The 22,804-nt window shown below is 34.9% G+C and overlaps 1 long non-coding RNA gene across 1 annotated transcript; it reads left to right on the top strand.

Moving 5' to 3' along the window:
- Positions 1 to 856: 856 nt before the first annotated feature.
- LOC130599358 (uncharacterized) lies at positions 857 to 17,805 on the top strand. Its single transcript, XR_008972215.1, has 3 exons — positions 857 to 1,060; positions 6,586 to 6,635; positions 17,675 to 17,805. It is a non-coding gene; the product is annotated as an uncharacterized LOC130599358 (long non-coding RNA).
- Positions 17,806 to 22,804: the final 4,999 nt, after the last annotated feature.

Genomic DNA, 22,804 nt, shown 5'->3' with positions numbered 1-22,804 from the left:
CAATGGTACTTAGAGTTAATTTTTTTCTAGCTTCATAACAAATTGTGGCTTTTCTTTCAAAGTAATTTCTTTCAGGTCCATAACTTCAAAAGAAAAAGCAGGAAATTTTGGATAACTAAGCTAAGCTGAGGTCTATTTAGGGGAAGGTGAAACAGTTGTTGGGGCGAGGGCTACTTGAACATAAAAGTGGAAAAAATCAGGTTAGTAAGAGCAGCTATTTCAAGCAGTATGTGTGTACTTCTCACAGTTACGTATAAATACTCCTGATTCCTATCAGACCTACCAAACCCAGCATTTGTTAGTTTTTCCAGGTATTAATCTCCGTGAAAGTGATGTTACATATGGAACTAATGATTAAAACTGAAATTACTCTTACTTAGAAACCACATTTTGTGTCGTGTTTACCATAATGTCTCTTAGAAATGATCAGCTTGCCTATCCCAATATCAATCATAACATTTGGGTTTACATTCACTACTTGATATGACATTTCTTCATATGACCATTCATCTATTTATACTCCTATTCTGCTGGCCTCAGAATTAACAATGATATGTTAGTTTTGCTGTCCTAATTCCAAAGTGTAAATTTAATGAGTTTTCAGCAACTAATGAGATCTCACTAACCACATGAAGGAAGAGTCCAAAATTTTTGTTCCCACAAAAAAAGTCTCCATCTTTTTCTATGTTAAATCATATCCTGGGCTATGTTAACAGGAGTTTGTTTAGTTGGGTGTTTTTTTCATCCATTTTGGTAAACAATTTAACATACTTAGGCCCTAGTGATGTAAGTGATTTCTTACAGATGATTTTTTCTATCCTTAGAGTTGCATACAGAAACCAGTGAATCTAGACATCCATGTCTATTGGTTTAAATCATGCCCCTTTAAACTGAGACACATTAACTGAGTGTTTTGATTCAGCAGGGTTAATGAATAAAGTTCACAGTGATCAGCACTGTAGGGAGTGATCTTGGGAACTGTACGATCTCAGGCCAGGATTTTTTTCTAACAAAATTCTTCAAGTTCTATACAGAAATCTGGATTTTCCTGGCTATTCAGGTACTTAATGCATAATTCCTAATTTATTATAAATATTTAATACATCATATATTATTTAATTCATTGCTGATGATTATAGTAGACTCACAAAAATGACCCACAAATTGTAAATTTGTTTAGTTCTTGCACTGACTTTTTTTTTTTTCCTAAGAAATGATGGCATTGTCCAGGGTTCTTGATGAGGAAACTTGTGATCCTATTTCTAGAGTCCTTCAATTTCCAGGTTAGTAGTGTGGCTTTTAAAACCCATGCCTGCTGTGGTAAGCGCTACAGTATAAAGGAGCCACTGCAGGGAGTGACAAAATAGTATAGTGAGAGCCAAAGATTTCTGCCTTTTCTTACTAAGAAACTGTAAGACTCCACAGAATTTGTTATTTCTGATTGAAATGTACCCTTCCAAATAATAAATGACAAAATATGTGTGTCTAACTGAATCTTAATCCAGTTGAACATAGATTTCTCTAATGAAATCTGAAATTAAATACAGTGTCCTGACAAGTTGGAAGTGACAGAATGCAGGTCCTGCTGTTGTGCTGCCTTAATTACTCAGGGTTAGCAATGGTTACATTACACCTCTATATGACTTTCTCAAAAATAGATCAAATAAGGGAAGGGAATAATTTAATTCTTCGACTTGATTCTGAAGGCTTTTCTTCTCCCTCAACCTGAGGGTATGCTTGTGTACAGTTTGATCCTAGCAACTCCGGTTCACTTTAATATATTAGTAGATGAAATGATGGCATCTGAAAACAATATCCAAGTTGGTGTGTTTGGATTTTTTACACTGTTAGCTTCTCAATTTATGTGCATATATCAAGATACAACTCTGTGCCAAAGCTAAATATATTACTGCATCCAAAGCATAGCGTTAAATCCTAATTTCTTTGAGATCTCAGATATTCAGTACTGTTAGTGCTTACAGCGCTTTATAAATTAGGAAATGTGTGGTGTATGCAAAAGCTTACTGTGAGGTGTTTCCATTGACATACTCTTGTCTAAACACTTGAGGATGAAAAAGTTCTGCATCACCAATCGTTCTTGTCATCTGGTATGATTTATACCTTATCAGTGCTTTCCATTGTTTCTGGGTATTTTCTCTAAAGCAGACAAATACAGTGAGCTATAATAAAGGCTTCAGGAAGTATATGTATGAAAGTGAAAAGGTATATTTACTCCCAGATAAATTACAACAATTACATGCAGCTTAGGATGTTTCACTGAAGATGACAAAAGAAAGGATCCACTTGGGTGAAGGGAATATTTCCGTAGCTGTAAAATAGTTAGATCCCTTTTTTCTGCAGAAATCTGTTGTTGTGTGTACTGAAAATACTGAACATGATACTGAATAAAAAAATGAGGCTATTACCCTTCCTTTTCATCCTTCTAGTGTTTGAAAATTTTTCAAATATTTCAAGCATACAGTAAAAGATAAGATCATGTGCTGCTACCTGCATTTCTGGCTAGTATGAAATGAAAAATTTCCACTTGAAGTATAGCTCAGAAGTGAGAACCCCTGGGATTTCTCCTATTTTTTCTTAGTATGTGATAAAATTGTCTGTTTGATGTCAGCCTTTCCTAAATCCTTTTTTCTTTTTTTTTTTTTCCTCTGGATCATCAATATTCTCAAAAAAACCCACAGGCTTTGGAATATAATCACAGCATGATAATTCAGTTCACAATCAGTAGTAGTCAAGATACCCTTATAAGTGTTGCTAACTCAAAGTGATCATACTATTAAAATCTTTGTCCATATCCATCTTTAAGAACAAACAATAGGCATATAAAAAGTTAAAGGCCCTTTTAAGTCATGCAATATGTTAGTTATCAGGAATGATTTTGTAGTTGATATTGCAGAGGGATTCCTAAGGCCAGGGATTCTTGGCTCTTCCATGTGCTTGCTGTGCTTTGTTGAATTATTTTTTTTGTCAGCATTTCAAAGACAGCTAATGATGGTTCATGTTGACACTATTTCAATCTACGCTACTTGTCTTTCCAGTTGTCTTTATCAGCACATTTTATGGCAAGAGGCAAAATTACTAAGATAATGATGTATCATTGTAATAGAGAAGTAGTCCAGATGTAAACTATGTTCTCAAACATTATTGGTTAGAAATGTGTTTAGCAAATATATAATCTGAATGTATACACATAACTTCTCTAACTTACTTTGTAAACCTCATTGACAAATTCAGTCAAAGAATAGGCATATAAAAATTTAAAAAGGCAAATCTCAGATCTTATTCTTACAGACAGGTAAGAAAAAATACTTAAATTTGTTGTTTTCTAAATATATACATGTATATTTACATGCTTAAAACTATAATTACAAATATATTCTGAAACTTAATTTACTAAAATACTTCATATCAAAACCAAATCATAGCCCAGAAAAATGTTTTATATAGAAAATGAAAGGCAAATTTCTTGTATTTATGTGGGATCCCCTTTGTGAAGAGAAAACACAAGAACTTCTGAAACCTATTTTTCGGAAATAGGCATCTATGACCACTAATGCAAGAGCTGTATCCTTATTTTCTTGGATGATGTGCTTTGTTTTACCTTATTTTTTAAAGACATATGGATAATAACACAACTAATATTTGTTCAAGTATTAGAAAGTCAGCAAGAAGAAAGTCAGCATTTAAAAAACATTTTAAAAAAAGTATTTAAATTGATGTCCACCAATATATACTATTGTTTCAGGGGTTTTTTTCTGAACTTACTTCAAGATTCAGCCTTCCACCATTAGATTTACATTATCTTTTCCTGCACAATATCTCCACTGTTGTCTCCTTTATTTCTGTACATTTTATTATCTTGCTATATATCATTAAGTCTAAGTAGGAATGTTAAGTACAAAACTTTTCTTAGCAGTAAACATTTTCTTTCTTATAAAATGGATTCATAGTCTGAATTTAATGTAGCTACATCTTTTCAAGGTATTGAATAAGCTTTTGTGTACATATAACAGGTCCAGCATTCCATCAGGCTTAAATATCTTACATATTTTTTGAGAGGTTGCTTTAGAAAATCAAAAGACAGGGATTATATCCTGGCATCATTTAATTCTTTGGAAGTAGGATTTCATTCTGCCCTTTCCACCTTATGGAATATTTGTTCTTTGCCATTCATATGTTAATGAAGTTACTGTCATGAAATCAGACCTACATAAAGAAAGCACATTATGACCAGCTAGTATTAGAATTTATGTATACAATATAGACTTCTTGCTCTTTAGTAGGGCCATAAGCTCATTTTCTCCAGATGATCTCAAGTCAAATGAGTCAGTTGTCATAATAGAGATATAATAAGGCACTGTTAATACCTGAAAATTTCAGTTATCAACAGAGCTGTAGGCTTCTTTCTTCCACTTTTACAACATAGTAATTTCTGTTATCCAGGTGTGATGAGTATTAAATGATCTATGGAGGAAATCAAACTAACAGACTTATTTTATTATTTGAATGACTGCAGGGAATTATGGTCAGTAATGTGACTGAAAGATGTGCAAGCCAAAATAATAAAATATGGAGATTGGATAATAAATCATTTAAATCAGGTTTGAAAGTAATCAACAAAGCTAGCACTTTGACTAATGGAGCCATGAATTTCCTACTCTTTGAGGGCTTATTTCTAACTTCTACTGAACACATGTTGTTCTATGAAAATATATTGAGAAATTTCTCTTTATTTTTTCCTTTGGGCATTCAACTTGAATTATAAAAGGATGTCAAATTAGAGTGCTCTCCTTTTTTTTTTTTTTTTGTCCTTAAAGAAATTATTCCTCAGATAAAATAACTCAGCCAGTGGTTTTTTTGACTTCATGGTTACTGTGCAAATTTACTTTCCAAGGGAAGACAGTACCTCTGACTGATCTGTAGTACATAAAAGGTAACATTCTGATTGTTATCATTATGACAAATTTCTAGACCAAGATGAGACACTATTTTCTGAACATGCTTAATCCTCCGACTCGATTCATTTGATGTGCATTATAGAAATATTGTATCATACGTAATGGAAATGATGTGGTAATTGGGCAAACTTTAAAATTATTGGCATGTTGTCTGCTTGGATCTTTGTCTCTGAAAATGCTGGTCAGTTCCTGTATGACAGTATTTTAACTATAAATGTGGTTAACAACAGCTTTAAAATCTCTGACACAAAAAGTTCACCAGATTTAATTGCTGTTACTAAATACTAAATTTACCTAAAATATAATTAATTTCATATTTTTGCTTGGTTTGTGGGTTGTAATCTCTACTCTGTGCACTTTTATTGAACAGTTTATCTTCCATCCACTCAAATAATTGTATGTTCTTTTTTTAATTTGTTTTTTTCACAGCCTGAAGAAAACTCAAAATAAAATGGGAAAATATTATTAGAATTGTCACTTTGAATCAAAGTTTCCATTACCCAAAAGCATTTTAAAGGTGAACTTAATTTCTGTTTTTCTTACTGAGCTCCTTTTGTCTAGATAACACAGAAAGGGGTTGTTGGTTCTTTTTTCTGTTCACAAAAATAAAAATGGATTAAAAGAAGCCCAAAGCTAAGTACCAAACTATTCTATACTGACTTGACCTATACTAGTGACAGGTCAAGAATGACAAATCCCACCACATCAGTGACCTTGAACAAATAAGGTTTTACCCAGCTCACTGGAAAGTGCTTAAGGTTGCCATATGTTTGAACATGACGTTTATTGCCCGGTGATCATCAGTGGGCTGAAACTGCTTGTGAGCCTTAATTTTTTTAGGGTTTTTTTGGGGTTGTTTTTTTTTTCAGGCACAATAGTGCCTACTAAAAGCATGTTCTTAATGTGTTTTCTTGAAAGGATTGTCTTGTCCTCTGTGCAGTCAGGAGGTCTAATCCAGTGAGCTAAGCATACATCTGGGAACTGAAGAAGAGGTATTTGCTACTCACTCTGACTTGCACTACAGTTGTAGAAAGAGCATATATTTCCTTATGTTTGTTTTTTTTCCTGTTTGAGAAACAGACTATTATCTTACATGGTGTTTAACATTTTGACTGGTGCAAGCAATCTGAGTGGTGTAAGTCTATGAAATAGAAAACATCATGTACTTACCATTTTTCTGTCCTAGTCCTTTATAGACTGGACCTGAAATGGCTCATTTTGTTTCCTATGCCTTTCTTATGCTTTCATTTCTATGCCTGTGCCTTTATTTCCTACTTCCTAATATTAAGGAGGCAGTTGCATTTATAAATGGAAAGTAAACTATCCTTGTTGTATGAAAAGGCTACAAAATGTCTGGAAGAAAAAGCCTATGATAATGTATAAGCCTGTTCTGAGAATGTCCATCAATGCCCTCATATTATCTAAGGTTTCTAACAGTTACATCTTTGGCATAAAAATAGAGTCTATCCTTCCTGAATAACTATAATGACAATATCATCATGTATAAGACAATGTCTGTCAATTCACATACTCTTAGATGTTTGACTCTCCAGCCATTCATAGTTCTATTTCCTTCATAATTTTTCATACTTTTCTGTTTTATTTACAGCCCAAAATGATTGGGATTTTTTCAGACAACTGCCTGTGGCAATTTCACAAGTAAGTGACCTGTAATGTCTTATTATTATTTAGTCAGTTCATTGCATAACAGCCAAGTATAATTTATGTTTACATCTCAAGAAAATACAAAACTTGTTACCCAAAAGGCCTAAGAGACCAAAAATAGACAAATGGCTTTGTATTTCACTACTGAAAGACAGCAAGAATGTTATTTTCAATAATTGTTTCATATGCTCTTTGATTCTTCAGTAATCATTATCTTGTAGTATGTAGTAGAAAGCACACAAATAAGGACACAATCTGTGAACAGAAACTGCCGCCATTTACAAGATAAAATATTTGAGACATCACATCTAATAATACTCCCATCAGCTAAGGTATAAAATACCATTTCCTGCATCTTGGAGGGAGATTTCAGCAGGTGCTCGAGTAAAAGCCAGCTAAAAATTGCTGATCAGTACTGAAATCGTTAGCTGATACTAAAAGATGACATGCCTCTTTATAAAGTTTAAATCAGTTAGCTTTATTTAACAATTCTTTCTTGAACAACAAACCTTATATGGGATGTGGGATGCTCTGGTACTCCTGCTGAAGATGAGAGATCACTTTATATCTGGAAAAGGAGCTGGTGGGCAATATGCACTGAAAAAACAACTGCAGCTTGTTTATGGTCTAACTAAAAAACAGCATAAAACTTCAGACTTTACAAGCTTAATTTGTTACCCTAGCAAAAGGAAAGAACTGCAGCATTCCTACTTTTGCACTTGGGGAAAAAGGAAGCTGATTATTGACTATTAGCCTCTTTTCCTTACTTGGGCATTTTCTTCTTCTCTCTAGGGTGCATTTTGTTAAGACATTTTAAAGTACAACATTATAGCTCACTGAGCCCTTGGACAGTTCAATTTAATTTGGGGTTTTTCAATTAGGCATTCATTTTTGATCCTTAGAATGGAACTTTGTCTTTTCTGCTTCCATTTGCAAGTTGGAAGACGAGTGTGCTGCGAAGAAATCTAAATCCTCTCAGTTTCCTCTCCCTTTCCTTCAGATATCCACCAGTAAAAAGTTTGGGGTTTATAGCTTTAGGTAATAATACTTTCTTTCTCCAGTGAGTTTTTCTATCTACTATAAAGACATGTATGTTGTTCCTTCTTGTTGCTAACAGGTCTATACAAGCACTAGCATTCCTCAGTTACCTTCAGCGTTAAGTTTGTACAATCATTTCCCAGCAGAGAGCAAAGAAGAAGTCAGACAACCAAATCTTAGTCTTGTAAGGTTGTGCCATGAGTCAGAACTAACTGGCTGATGACTACTTTAAAGGAAACTGTAAAATGTAAGTGCACTGTGAACTGAATGAAACAGAGAACAGCAACAAAAATCCTTCAGGTGGGATTGGAAGGCTGCTGAGGAAATTTTGTTTGAGTCATTCAGCTCCATACTAGGTAGATGGCTAATATGTCTTATGACCTTGTCTCTGTTCACCTTTTGCAGAGAAACAGCTTTCTCAGGTATCTGTTAAACTGTTCTTTGTCTAAGGGGATACATTTAATATGACACCATTATGCCAATATTCTATTTCCCTCTAGTCTCCTTCATCAGTAATCATCCATTTCCTTGTAACTTGTAACTCATAACTGTAGATTAGTGAGACAAACTTAACTCTTCTGGCACTCTCCCCCTTTGCTGAGCAAGATTCAGTAACTTTAAAGATCAAATCTTTACTGAGGGATTCAAGACATTTCTTGAGCTAGTGAGCTGAGTATGTGGAACTAATATTTGCTTTCATATACTTCATGTTTGCAGGACATGTTCAAATGCTAGAAAAATTAATTCTTCAAAATAAATTGATCCTATGTTAATGTCTTGAGCTTAAATGTATGTATAAAATGTATATAGATGTTTAAGCAAATATGCTTTCTGTGTGTATATGTGTATATATACACTTTAACAAATATCACCTAGCCTTGTCTTAAAGGAATAAAAATTAAATCCAGCAACCTGCAAAGGGTTGGCTTATAGGACAGAAATAAAATCTGCAGTTCATGAATGTATAATTAAGATACTGTTGCAAAATTTCCCTTGAAAAACTGAAGTTAATCAGGTACTTGACTATTTATTTTTAGATGTCAGAAAAGGGTGTAGGGTTTTTTAAATGCCATTTGGGATTTTTTTTCATGTTCTCTACCTGTATGATAATACTGGATCTGTAGAAAAGTTAGTATTACATGTACATACAAAGGTTCTTAATGGACATCACACAAGACGAAGGCTATAAAAAAGAGAAGTAGAAAACCACATAAGCATAATGATTTAGTCACTGCAGTCCAGCTTGACTATTCTGTTAATATCTATCTAGTCACAAGAAATACCGATAAAACATCTTTTGTACTTTGCTTTTTGGCTCCAACTTTATGTGGCCTTTTCATCTGTTATGAACATTTCTGCTTCAGAACTGCTAGGTGGAGACTCCAAAGCTCTGGAGTCACAGTGGAAAACTTGTGAAGCTTCTGTCCTATATTTCTGAGTGGAAAAACACCTAAACACACACACTTGCATCATGTTCTACTCTCAGAACATACTATAACAGTGTCATTTTTAGTGTTATTTTCACTTCACTGAATACCAAGAAAAAACACAATTTTGTTCATTAGTTTTACTTTGAAACCTCAGACATGTTAGTTGGGAGTAATGATTCCATAGCCTACCTGGGCCACCTATTTCAGTGCTTTAAAATCCCAGTTGTCTTCCCTGTCCAATCAGAGACCTTTGGTTTTCATGTTTTCTTGTGTTGACAGTAAACCAAGCTTATTTTCCTTTCTTTTTTTTTTTCAGGTAATTGCTGTGTATATAAAGCTTTATACTGCACCTCTTCCTAGATTACACAGATCCGGTTCCGTCAAACCATTCTTATGTTTAATGTTTGGAGGTTGCTTATTATTCTTATTGTATTTGTTGGATTTTCTCCAGTTGGTCTACCTATTGTTTAAATCGGACACAGTCTGCAGCTGAAATCTTCTGAGTGCCACATAGAGTGAATTGATTACTTTGCGTTTCCTATATCCCACAGTGTTTGCCTTTGTCAGAAGCACAATATTGTGATCAAAACCTGTTTTGAAGACATTGTCCATTGACAAATAGAGAACTTGCATTTATGCATGCCAGATTGTTTCCACTAATCTCCTAATAATTTGTTCTAATCCTGTCTTCTGATATGTTTTTCAGCCTTCAAAAGGTGGCATTGTCGAGGAATTTAATAAATATATGCATTCATCATTCAGGTTGACAAGGTATATTAGGACAGGCTGAGGAAAACAGCTCTGGCTCAAAGTCACCTCGTCTTTGCAAATAGATAGTCCGATTTTTCAAATGCCTAACTGCAAAAGTAATTGAAATCATTAATGGAATTTAGTACCAATCCTTGGCTGATTAGATATTTATAAGACAAAGTTCATAACTAGTGATAGAAAGACAATAATAGTTTTTTTTAAATAATAATATATTAAATTACATATTTGGTAAATTTACCACTAATACATATTCATAAGAATTGTACTAAAGAGACCCAAATAAAAGAGTGCCTTAGCAGAAGTCCAGCAATACAAGATGGACTTAAAAATCTTGTACATCATTGCATCATCACATAGGCAATATTCAGGTTTAGTTCATAGTGGAAGAAAAGTCAGTGCTATAGTAGGTGATTCAGCTACCTGATCTATAACAATTATATAATTTAGAGCAAAGTATCAAAGGTCTCTTAAAATTATGTCTCCTTAAAATTATGTCTCCTTAATTCATAAACGTGTCTTGTTTCATGTATCAGTACTACTGATTGTAATGGTAATGAAATTTTTTTATGACCATTTTTGTCATCAAAATATTCAGACAGTTTGCACAGTCAAACATCATGATTGCAAATTAAAGCACTAAAAGAAGAACACAGGTTAGGAAGATCTAGCCTAAATTTAGAATCCCATGAGGTGCTGTGATGCCTTTGAACAGCATTTGACATCTAGCCGTCAAAAGTTATAAACTTGCAGGATCTTAAAATCAGTAAAAAGTGAAGTACTCCTCGGTTTGATTAACCATTTTAGCAAAACAAAGGAGTACTAAAAATAGAGTACTTAGAGAGTTAAAACTACAATAACTTTGCATGTTTCTCAACTGATCACCCAATTGAAATCCTCAGGATGAGCACTGTATTGCATGAGAAATACTGTCTCATTTGAAGTTCACAGCCATACAGTATAGAGTCATGTGAGAGCTTTGCAAATTGTTAAAGAAATAATTGTCATAAATTTTTCAGAGGCTGGAGGGAATGGTGTTGGGTCACTTTTGGGTTTTATTGGTTTAGGGTGTTTTTTTTTTAATTTTATGACTATCTAGAAAATGACAATTTTAAGAAACATTTGAATAGGAAATACAAGCAAATGCTTAAACCTTCAGAAGGTTTTTTTGATACAGTCATCAGCCAGAAAGCCCAAAAAAGAGACAGCTAATGCTACCAGTGCCTAGTATGTATAGAATGAATAGATGATAAATGGCTTACTGGTTTGACTAGTATCACTTAAGGACAAGTAAAATCAATTGAACGTAACATCACTTAATGTCTAATCTCCCTAGATAGAAACTCTATTTGTTCTTCTGGATAGCCCAGCATGCCTTAAGATCATGCACTTTTAATTCAAATGATTCACAGGCCTTCAGTCTAAACAGTCTCTGGGAGTAGAAATGTAAAGTGTCTAGCTGTAGGTCACTTTTCAAGTAGGCAACTGCTAAGAGGAGCTGAAGCTAGCAAAATGAAAACAAAAATAGAATGGAGGAAACTGCAAATGCAGAATATGATAATTATACAAGTCAGCTAAAGTAATAAAGCAAAAGAGGTCATAGTAAAACTAAGATTATAGCTACAAGTACTGAATGCAGCAGGAGCTAAACAGACCAAATTTCTCTGCTGTAGCATGCAAGATGTGATTCAGGGAAAACAGAAGTTGCAGAAAACCTTATTACCTCACCTCAATCAACTCAGATTTTAAAGCAGAATGGCCAAAGATCTCCCAAAGGAAAAGCTTACCTACTGGGACAGGCATGGTCATAATATTCTTAAATTAGCAGTCAATTAAATACCAGAAGCATTTCTAGGTATCAGAAAAGTGAAAGAAAAAAGCCTACTCTGAAGTCTGTGTGATTGTCACCAGTGGAGATTGCTAGTTCAGTTGTTAATCTCAAGTGGATGTTGAGACTGATTTTGAGGCAGACTTGACTAGCTAACACTTCACAACTATAACCTTCACAGGAAAATCCCAAGACTTATTTGTGAGCTTCCTGACTTCCTCCAATAGGCTCAAGCCAGATAATCTGTGTCTGCTCTCTGTCTGTGTCTCTCCCTTCCTCTTCTCCTCCCCCTCCCCCCCAAACATACACAGATATTATTTGCAGGCTAAGTCCTTCACTTAAGTGAACGTGACTTATTATATTTCTGTGAATTCCATGTTATGACTCATAACCTGTCGTGTTTGTCTTAAAACTCAAGTATGGGTACTGTTAGCTATTTAAAAGTGTCAGCTTCCTAAAAATAAAAAAAAATAAACATAAGTAAGGTCATAGACATCAGAGTTGCTAGTGAGCCTTTGGAAATGTGACCTCTATGACTCTGGATTCAAAACACAATTACAAACAAATCAACTGTAGAATTTAATAAATAGACAGAAATCTTGGGGGGGGGGGGGGGGGTCTCCTGAGTATTTAGTTTGAATATTGGTGATACTGTTATATTAATTCATTAATATTTATTTTAATCTGGCTCCTGGAAACTAATCTTAGACCAGAGTACCTCATGCCAGGCACTCTAAAGTCCATGGTCAAAGATACGTAGTCTAATAAAGCAGTCAGTGATCCTCTGGACTAGCCTAGGAGTCGTCTTCAACAAGCTGAGCTTTCTGTGTTATCATTCCTCTCTCTTCATTATGTTAGTCCACACTGTGCTGATGATCTGTGATTTAGTGAAGAATGAACTCAAGGTCAGATCCCATTAGTAATGTTGGCAATATATAACATGTATGTATATAACATATAATGTAGGCAATATAACGACTTTTGGTGATTTCTGCTGCTTTCAGAAAGGCATTTTTTTTTCCTGGGGGAAGAGAACATGGAACTGCACTAAGTATTTACTACTACATTATTTGTTAACATATTCTTTCCTCTTTAACAAATACACAAACTGTTCTGATAGTTCTGTAAATATTGCATTGCAGGCGCAAAACCAGATTTTAAGGTTTGTCTCTGTACTTCTAATCTCTGTCTCTGCAGGGTGTCTAACTAATGATGATTTGTTGTTTGGAGTTTAATTAAGAAAAATTTAAGCTTTACTTACTTGTGGTCTTACAATTAAATGCAAATAGGTTTAGAAGATCTTGCTTGGGTATGCAAAGCAGAATAAAAACCAACAATCCAATAAAAAACAGTCAGTATAAAAAGGCAACTTAAGTCCTAAATAAGGCAGAGGAGACAAGCTATACAACAGGCTGTTTAGTATTGACTTGCAGGGGGTGAAGTGGTGGTTAACAATTAACTTTAAATCTCATTTGAAATAACAGATACTAAGAAGTTTTCTGTCTTAATCAACTATGTTCCTGGACATACGAACAGATAACTGTATTACCATTGGTCTTTTTTTTTTTCAGTGCTTTCACTCACTCTGATGTGTTTGTCCATTTCCTTTAGTTCATTTTTCCTTAAGCAATTCTTGGTTTGTTTTCCATTGCTGCCTTCCTTGTTGGATTTGCTCCTGCATTCAGACCATCTGATTTGACCTCATACTGGACAAGTTCAGTACAAATACACATTCTATCTTTTTATCTGTCCTTAAGGCATGCAATCTAGCATATTATTGTACCCGCAAATGCATGTACATGCACATTTTTCATTATGAAAGTAATGAGAACTAGATGAAAATAAACCATACTTTTAATATTCATTATGTTAATCATCTGAAAGCCTTGCATTAGCAATTCTATCACATGGACAAGTGTTATCTTAAGAAGTTTCAAGGTTTCCAGTCCAATTTTGTATTCTTTTTCATCTTAGTACATTTAACATTTGTGTATTCTCATCAAGATAATTCAGACTGTCCATGTGACTGAAGTTGAGTATTTACTAAATTAGGGATTTACAGTGGTGTTTTCAAAAATACCAAAGGAGTTTTGAAAATCCAATAAAAGGTACTGTTTCTATCACATCTGATTCCTGACTATCCATTTAGAGCAAAGCAAACTTCTAACAGCACTTTCAAAACTTAAGATTAATAAAATTTATCATATTCCATACTAAGTTCAACCACTTATGGTATTTCATGGCTTTGTAAGCTAAAACTATATTATACTAATCTGATCTCATATTTCAGAACTCATGAGATTGCCTCAGAGATTCAGAAAAGATTTTTTTTCCTATTAATGGTAGGACTAATGAACAGTAGTTAATTCTGTTAATAGGAAAGAATTCCTACTAATGAACAGTAGAGAAGCTGGTAAATGAATGTAGGTTGGTTAATTCTGTTTTCTTATATATGAAAGATGCAATTTGTAGCAAGCTTAGAAAAATTCAGAGATTTAGATGGGCCACGCAAGTTTTGTAAACTAATTTCTAATAGCTACACCCATGTACATGTGTCCTGGTTTTGGATGGGATAGATAATTTTGTTCCTAGTAGCTGGTACAATGCTGTGTTTTGAATTTAGTAGGAAGATAATGTTGATAATACGCTGACGTTTTTAGTTGTTGCTAAGTAGCGCCTATACTAACACAAGGACTTTTCAGCTTCTCAGGCCCTGCCAGTGAGAAGGCAGGAGGGGCACATGAAGTTGGAAGGGATATAGCCAGGACAGCTGACCCCAACTGGCCAAGGGGCTATTCCATACTGTATGACGTCATGCTCAGTATATAAGCTGGGGAGAGTTAGCTGGAAGGAGTCAATCATTGCTTAGGGATTGGGTGAGCATTGGTCAGCATGGGGTGAGCAATTGTATTGTGCATCACTGTTTGGGGTTTTGTTAAGTTGTATCTCTCTTGGTTATTTATCTTTTCATTATTATTGTTATTAGTATTATATTTCACTTTATTTCAATTATTAAACTGTTATCTCAATCCATGGGTTTTACCTTTTTTGATTCTCCTCCTCATCCCACCAGGGGTGTGGGGAAAGTGAACGAGCAGCTGTATGGTACTTGGCTGCCTGCTGAGGTTAAAACACAACAGCATGTCACCTTTTAATAACAGGTTTCTGTGCCTCAGTGACTTCCTCTACCCATGCCAACTACTTCCTTAGTCATCTAGGAGAAACTAGGAAAAAACAGCTGTAAACATTCAAACACAAACAGGACACAACTTTGTGCTCAATATTGGAACTATATGTAGTAGAGTGTTGTTAATAGTCCTTGGTTTTGCTCTGTGTGAATTTAACCTGTGCTTTCAAGGCTGCTGGTAGGTGCTGTAATATTTAGGGATTATTGTGTTACACTTCTCAATTTTTTTCCCCAGCCACGAAAATATTAAGCCCTAGCAAGGTTATTTATTTTGGTTTAACCCCGGTATTCTTCTGATGCTTTTTCTCCAGCTCTACAGACCCTTTTTCACAAAAGATAAACTGCAAGTGGCTAAGAGTGCTAAATGACAAACTTAACATATAAAAGGTCAATAGATGATGTACAAAGCAATGTAAATGTTTGAATAAATCTGAAAGCCCTTTTAGGATTTCATTAAATAGGCTTAGAAAAATGTTCAAGCCTCTCGTGCTCAACCTGTGAAAAACCAACATGGTATGGAAACATGCAAAAGAAGCTTTACTGCTGCTACTGATACTGATGTGGTGTACATAAGGTATTGATTCTGTGTAATAAGAGAATGCTTAACTAAGCACCTGTATTCTGAGCTGTTACTTAATTTTTCAAACTTCCTAGGGTTTAAACTTAATAGTTAGAAAGAATCACTGCCCATTAAAGAATTAAACCAACCTTGAGACTTGAATACTTCGGCTCCTCACTTTAGAAGCTCCTCCCACCATCTTGAAGTACAGATTAGAGCTAATCCATTGCACCAGCTGCTCCAGGGGTGCAGAGTTTCCTTTCAGAAACGGAGTGAGTTACCTGGTGGGTCTGTTTGCTGGTAACTAAACAGGGAGAGCATGAAAGAAGAGGACAATAAGCCTGATAAAGGATGTGTTTATCTTCATGTAAGTATATGAAATATTGTTACTCTGTTGATGAGCGAGAAAAATAAGAGTCTAATACTTGCCCTAGCACTTTGTATGGAAGAACTGGAGAACAAGTACAAAGCAATGCTATGCGACTGTGTGTTAGTGATGGTACTTTATTTCCACCAGACCTTCTGAAATATCAAGAGACTATTTTAGTCCATGGGAATCAAATACAGTAGGTTAATATGTGTGAGTTTGTCTGAATGTTTCCCCTGAATGATAGGGAAAATGTATTTGATCCACTTGAAGAGTAATTTTGTTCATTTCCCAGATAAAATATAGTGAAAGTAGCTCAGAGACATGTAGTTTTCCTGTTGATGTTCCTGCTGGATGCTCAAAAATTTATAGTAAGTTTAAAGGACCTGTGATTCTAAATGACAGACATGCACAATACTCTAGTACCGTGGAAAGTTGTTTTATATTCTCTGCAGGGGAAGAAAAATTATTGTTCTAAGACGTTTGGATGCACTGTGCCATCTTTTGGTAACTGAGAATTTTTCCTGTTGTCTAACTTCATTAATCCTCACTGTTGTCTTGTATTTATTAAACCTTGACTGTTAATTTACATGTAAAAAGTTCATAATTCACTAAACTGCTTGGTTATCTGCTATGCCTTTACCTGGAGTAACTGGTACAAAAGCACATTGGTGACAATAAAAGATCCTGCCAAGACCCGTGGAAACTACTACTAGTAGCTGGAGACAGTTTCATGAATGAAGGAACAGATCCTCAACTGCTAGCAAAGCCACAGAAGCACTGATATATCTGGTTACACGTTTTGCTGTCCGTAAAAGTATACAACTTGATGTATGGAGAAAGACTGTTATCTTTGTTCTCTCTCTCTCTCATTTTGCTTATTGAATTGTGATCTACTTACACTGAATTTCAAATGAAAGAATTTTGCTTTAATATGAGTGTTTGCTTAAACAAGTGAATGGGAGGTTCCACGTTTCTGCTTTGGTGGCAGTTAATTACTGATTACCGCTGAATATTTTGCCTCTAGTATATGACTCAGAAGTCACAACTGACAAACAGCAGACCAAAAGGTCAGAATGCATTTGATCTATTTAACTATAAATGAGCTAGAGCAACAACAAGAAAAGAAATCCCACAGGTATATTTTGTTTGCTGTATTTTGTGACCAAGAATATTCAAGACTATTTCACTCATTTTGACACTAAATATGCTGAAGTGTAGAGGGAGTCTGAAAAACTGTAACCACAAGCTCAATTTTACTGTATAATAAAATTCTGAGACATGCTGTAGGCTTTCTGTTGAGATATTGCTATTATAAAGCCCCAGAACTAGATTTTGGTTATGGATTTAACATTACTGAAAAAAAAATTAAAAAAAAAAAATGAATCTGAGCACAGCTGTTTCACTGAGGGACACTTCATTTTCTTTTGTATACCTTGGAGACAAAATATTACTAGTATGGTGTATGCCTATGGGTATCTGACTATGCCAGAGGAGACTGACAGGCAAGAGCAGCCCTTGAACCAAGAACAAGGTGTATAATGTTGCATCCTGAATGGTAAGAGATAAAATACTAAGAGCTGATCATAGGAAATAATTCTGGATTGAGTGCGTCTGATTTAATTCAGTTTAAGTTTAATAGAAACATAAACCGAATGGGTTATTAATTACATTTTTAATTATTTCAAATGGGCAAGCTTTAAGAAATTAAGGGAGCTTGTCAGAGAATTCAGCTGTGCTGAAGAGCTCAAGCCTTTCAGTGTCGATGAGGCCTGATGTTTTTGAGTATTTTTGTTATTAATTAAAAATGCATATGTTTCCAGAGTTGTCATTACAAACTTTTGAATTTCTTGCAGGAAATGGTTTCAAACCTAATGGGTGAATGGCTACTCAAGAGAGGAATATTACAAATATACAGAGAGCCTGTAGGGAATGGAGAGACAGCTCAATCAGCAAATAGATCTGCTTCAGAAGTCAGAAAGCTTAGAAAAAAGGTAAGAACTGGCAAAAGTTAACTGGTAAAGTTAAAACAAATAATGAAATATTCATGCAGTAAAGATTAAAGATAATGTCAAGCTTCAGTGGAAAATGTGGTACTTGTTTTTCAATGGAAGCAGTGTTGAAATGGGAGATAGGTCATTCCATGATAACAAATACTCAGAAGAGTCCTGAAAAGTTGCTACACTGGGGCAAAAATTAACATTATTTTTAAAAGACTGAAAGACTTACTGCATGGCATGGTATATGATATGGTAGGACTTTCTAATAGGTGTACTGTTTCAGAAACAGGTATTTAGTTTCCTTTAATATTGTGATCCACAGAATAAATCTGTGCAGTGACCATCTTAATCGAACAAGCAAGCAGTGTGATTTATTCCTCATACTGTCATTAAACATTTAATTATCTTGTAATCTAATGATTATAGTTTTACAGAGTGTGCATTCTTGCATTCTTGGTGCATGTCTTATTGCTTCTGGGGAGATCTGTTTCAACAGTGGTGTGTCAGACAGGGCTGTGTCAGACAGGGAAATACTAATGTAGTTCTGAGTCATCACGTTTGTGCTCTGGTATTTTTGTGTGTGTGCTCCAGTTAAGTGTTCCAAAATGTACCTGTTAATTACTTCAACTCTTGATGTTCATAGATTATATTTAACCATCTCTCATAACTCTCCCATAACTCATAACACTGTGGAAAATGGTTACAGAATGCTACAATTCTAATGTGATATCAATTTACAATAATCTTAAACTCTTTTTATATACATTGTGTATATGAAAACTCCCCCTCATTTTCTTCTGCCACCAAAAGGACTAGTAATTGGTTTGTGAAAAAAAGAAGTCCCATGCCTCTGTCAAGACAATGTAAGTTGAACAAAGATTCTTGGTTGGTCTTCTTTCCAAGCATGATTTTTATCTGAGTGGAGTCCTTTGTGCTGGAAACATCTTTGGAGACAAGTGAAAATAGTTGCCATGGACACATCTATGTGAAAACCCTATATTCTTTTTTTACTCTGTGACTGCATACTGATATGCGCTATATAGAACAGACTGAATGTCCCCAACTTAATTCCTAGCATGCACTGTGACTTTTATGCAACTCCCCACACAGCTAATTTACACAGCTTGCTTTCATTGCAGTCTCGATCAATTTTGGCAATTTCTTGCGAGAGACATGGCACCACATGCTCACTGATAGCTCATAATAAGCCAGTATCTTTGCTGTAAAGATAACTGTGAACATCATTAAATGAATGCTATGCCAGGGGGAATGGGTATGCTTCCAAGAAAGCTTTTCATTTATCCTGTAGTGTCAAGCACAATAAACAAACTGTAATCAGCCTGAGCTACTTGGGATTTCTGGGGTTGGAAATTTCTGATACAGGGAAAATTCAGTGTGTTCATATATAAGGACAGCAGTGCACCCTCCACCTTCTGGTAGCAACCTAGAAGTCCTAGGCTAAACCTAGTTTGCTTCAAAAAATCTATCCAGCCAGATACTTCTAAATGAAGAGTTATGTATTATTTTATCATTATATTAGTGTTAAAAAATGAGATGAATAGAGTTGGGGAATACTGATAGATAGGAATAATGTAGAGAATGCATTTTACCTCCTAAATATTTTGCTGTAAAGAATGTCAATATATTATAAAAGATGCAGGTTATATATGGCTTATATGTTTTATAAATCTAGTATAAATAATAAATGGGAATAAACTGATGAAAGGTTCCTGAATGTCTCTCTAATGAGCTAATTTACTATAAGAATTATTTTATGAGGACATAATAACAGTATTTCAGTGAAATGTCCAGCTGATAGGTCTGCTACCCATTCATCAGATACAGTGTGTTTAGTGCAGTTTAGGAAAATACTGTGTTTAATTCATATTCATCCTTATTCTATGCTAAAGGCAAGTTCTGAGTTCATAAAAAATGCTGAGAGCTTTTCTGAGGGCCTTGGAGGGAATGACAGGCTACAGTGGAATAATAGTGGTTCCTTGAGACTTTGAAGAGGAAGAAGTAACAAACTTGTCAGCCACATATATGTACAGCAATGCACTAACCCTCCTCCCCCCTTATTTAAGTCACTGACTGTTCATGTGCAACTAACAGTAGTAAAATTCCCCTCAGTGAAGTGCACAAATGAACAATATTGATTTATTCTACTCTATGAAAACAGCTTTGCCAATATTCTCTAAAAATTTTCATATAATTAGATCTTTTAAAGGAAAATTCAGCTTACAGTACAGGATTTATTTACTTAACAGTAAAGAGGAATAAAGAAAATATGAAACTACAGTAGTTATGTTGGAGACAATGTGCTGTACTTACTATGTGAAGTCCTAGAAGGCTGTATGACAGTGAAGGAGAGTCTGCAGACCAAGAGGAATGTGTTTGTGTGTTCCTAATCATAGATGATGGGGTATTGCAACCAGCTGGGCTGCTCTGTTGATGTTGTTGCAGCAGCCTCATTAGGAAAATTGAATTGCTGTAAGGTAAGTATATTTGCCTCCATCTGCCTGGAAATTTCCTGGACCCCTTTAGTGAAAGCACTGGGGTACTTGTCCAGAATCTGTTCTGCTATTTTGCTTTGATCTACCTGTTAAGGCTGCTTTGCTTTGATCTATGTAATACTGATGAATCTGAGACTGACACTAAGCAGCCAGTTCTGCAGGAGATACAGTGAAAGGCTTGTGCTAAAGCTGAGTACCTACATCACAGTGATACAGCATCAGTGACCCTCAAGAAGGTGGTGTGATAGGGTTATGAAGGCAGTAATTCATTAATATATTTATATTATAGTATAGCAGGTATGGAAAAGTTTCCTTACTAGAGGCAGCTCAGTGTAACAGTGTCTGCTCCTAGCTATGTACACTTGTCTGCTTTTGGCTTCTTACTCTTCCATCTAGAGATGTTTTCCTCCCTGTTCCCTTATGGAGCCATGTAAGAAAGTAAGATGACTGCTGTGATATATTAGAAAATGTTCTAGATGTGATGTGTTTAACCAGATAAATGGTTGTTAAATTGCAGCAGAATGGAAATCTTCAACGTAATTCCAAGACGATGACATGTAAGAAGTGTTCTGGATATGTTGGTGCTTCTCTTAGCTACAGTTCAAACAGTTCAAAAGTAGAAGAGATTTTTGAAGGAGGGAACAGTAAAATGCAGTAGTATCTAAGTGTATCTGCTCTGAACCCAGTAAAGGTAACTGATACATGAAATAATGCCCTCCAAAAATACAAAAGTAGTAGGCAGATCTTTAAGGCACTTCCTGCTTCCTCTGAGTGATCTTGAAAGCTTCCATAAATTCAGTGGGATTCATCACAACCTCCTGCTGCCAAAGCAAAGACACCCATAAGTTTATGTAATAACATGATAATATCATGCCCATTAAAAATAGATTGTTACCGAAAATATCTCTAAGAAATCAGTCTGTACATTGTGAGTTCTTTTAATGATCTTAATGAAGAATTTTTGTAAACTCAGATTATAGTTTTAAAGCACTTAGGATTGTTTCAAACCAAAGGTTAACTAACCTTGTAAACAAACAAACAAACAAAATAAAATTACTATTTTGTAATGTAAATTTTTAGTTAAATTCAATTATTATTAAAGTATTTTTAGTATGAACAATTTTGATATACAGCTGAAATTTCTTGGTCAATTAACCATCTCTGATGAACAGAAGAGGAATTCCTTGAGCAAACTTATGCATAATATTTTGGCATTTAATTCATTGCAGCCCTAGGGCATATTAGAGAATGTATAGAGCCATCGGGAAAAAGGGTGAGGGGTTGTCTCCTGAGGGAATTGCATAGTTACCCTGATAAGTCTTCAGCAGATAAGAAGCTTGTCAACATTATGTAATGCCACCAGTTCAGTACATTTCGGCACTGCACTACTTATTTCTAAATGGTAGATCATTGAAATGGAGAGTCAAGTTTACCTACCTCCTAGGTGATTAATACAGAAGCAGGACCATCTTTCTAGTTCTTTTGTCATTATGATGCGCAGCTGGAGGAGAGCTGTGAGGTCCAAACCATTACTCTTCTTTTACTTTCCCTGCTTTAACTACCACTCTTCTCACAGGAAAAAGAACAGAACTGTGTTTCTTGCTGTATAGGCAGTGGAATATCTTGTCTCCCTGCCTGGATTGTCTTGATCTCGACCCAACTAAAAGTTGGTTTACAACGGAAACTAAGTAACCAGACACAAAAATGCTTCAGAATTAGGTGCGAATGGAAGGGCATAGTAGCTATAGAATAATTAGACTTATCAGATCCTAGTCATAAGGTATATTTGAAAATGAAAAGTGCCTATCTTATCTGAGTCAAAGGAAATCAAAGAAAATGATGGAGTAGATAAATGAAATCTAATTAGTAGTACTTTTGGTGCCTCTTCCTTACACAACTGGCTAACTGGAAGCAGCTTAAGTTCAAAATTAAGTAGCTGGAAGACAGCAATCAAGACATTAAAAGAAAATGTTCTGCCTTTAATATTCTGAAGTGTGTTCAATCTCACTTGTTTTACTGCAGCATCTGTATCCAAAGTAAGTAATTATACGAGAGAAAGGAGAAGAAAAAAAAAGCTTAGACAACTTTTTATAAATAGTGAAGTTTAAAGAGACATCCCTGAGAAACTTTAGATCCTAAACCAAATATTAATCCTTAGGAGCAAGAAAGAAGTCCTAAGATGGGCTGAGTAGTAAGACAAATGATTAAAACTGCTTATCAGTATTTTATAATTCTCAGAAAAGTGAAGGGATAGGTAAAAGCTTCTTTGTCAATGGTGATCTGAAACCAGAAACCATTTCTCTTTTCAAAGATGCTTTTATTTGCTGACTTCAGCTAGTTATTCCTAGACTGGCATCAATACCAGTATTGAGAAATAAATTCTACAGCTATATTCAGTAATAGAATATATCCCTAGTGCTTTTGCAAGCTCAGATTATTACATTTCAGCATATATAAAAATAAAATGTAAAAA

Source organism: Pezoporus wallicus, unplaced genomic scaffold, assembly GCF_028554395.1.
Source record: "Pezoporus wallicus isolate ANWC-B61680 ecotype Strahan unplaced genomic scaffold, APGP_CSIRO_Pwel_v1 contig_4309, whole genome shotgun sequence".
In the NCBI taxonomy this organism is placed as follows: Eukaryota; Metazoa; Chordata; class Aves; order Psittaciformes; family Psittacidae; genus Pezoporus; species Pezoporus wallicus.
The sequence above is the reverse complement of the archived record's forward strand: the minus strand, read 5'-3'. Positions and strand labels throughout refer to the sequence as shown.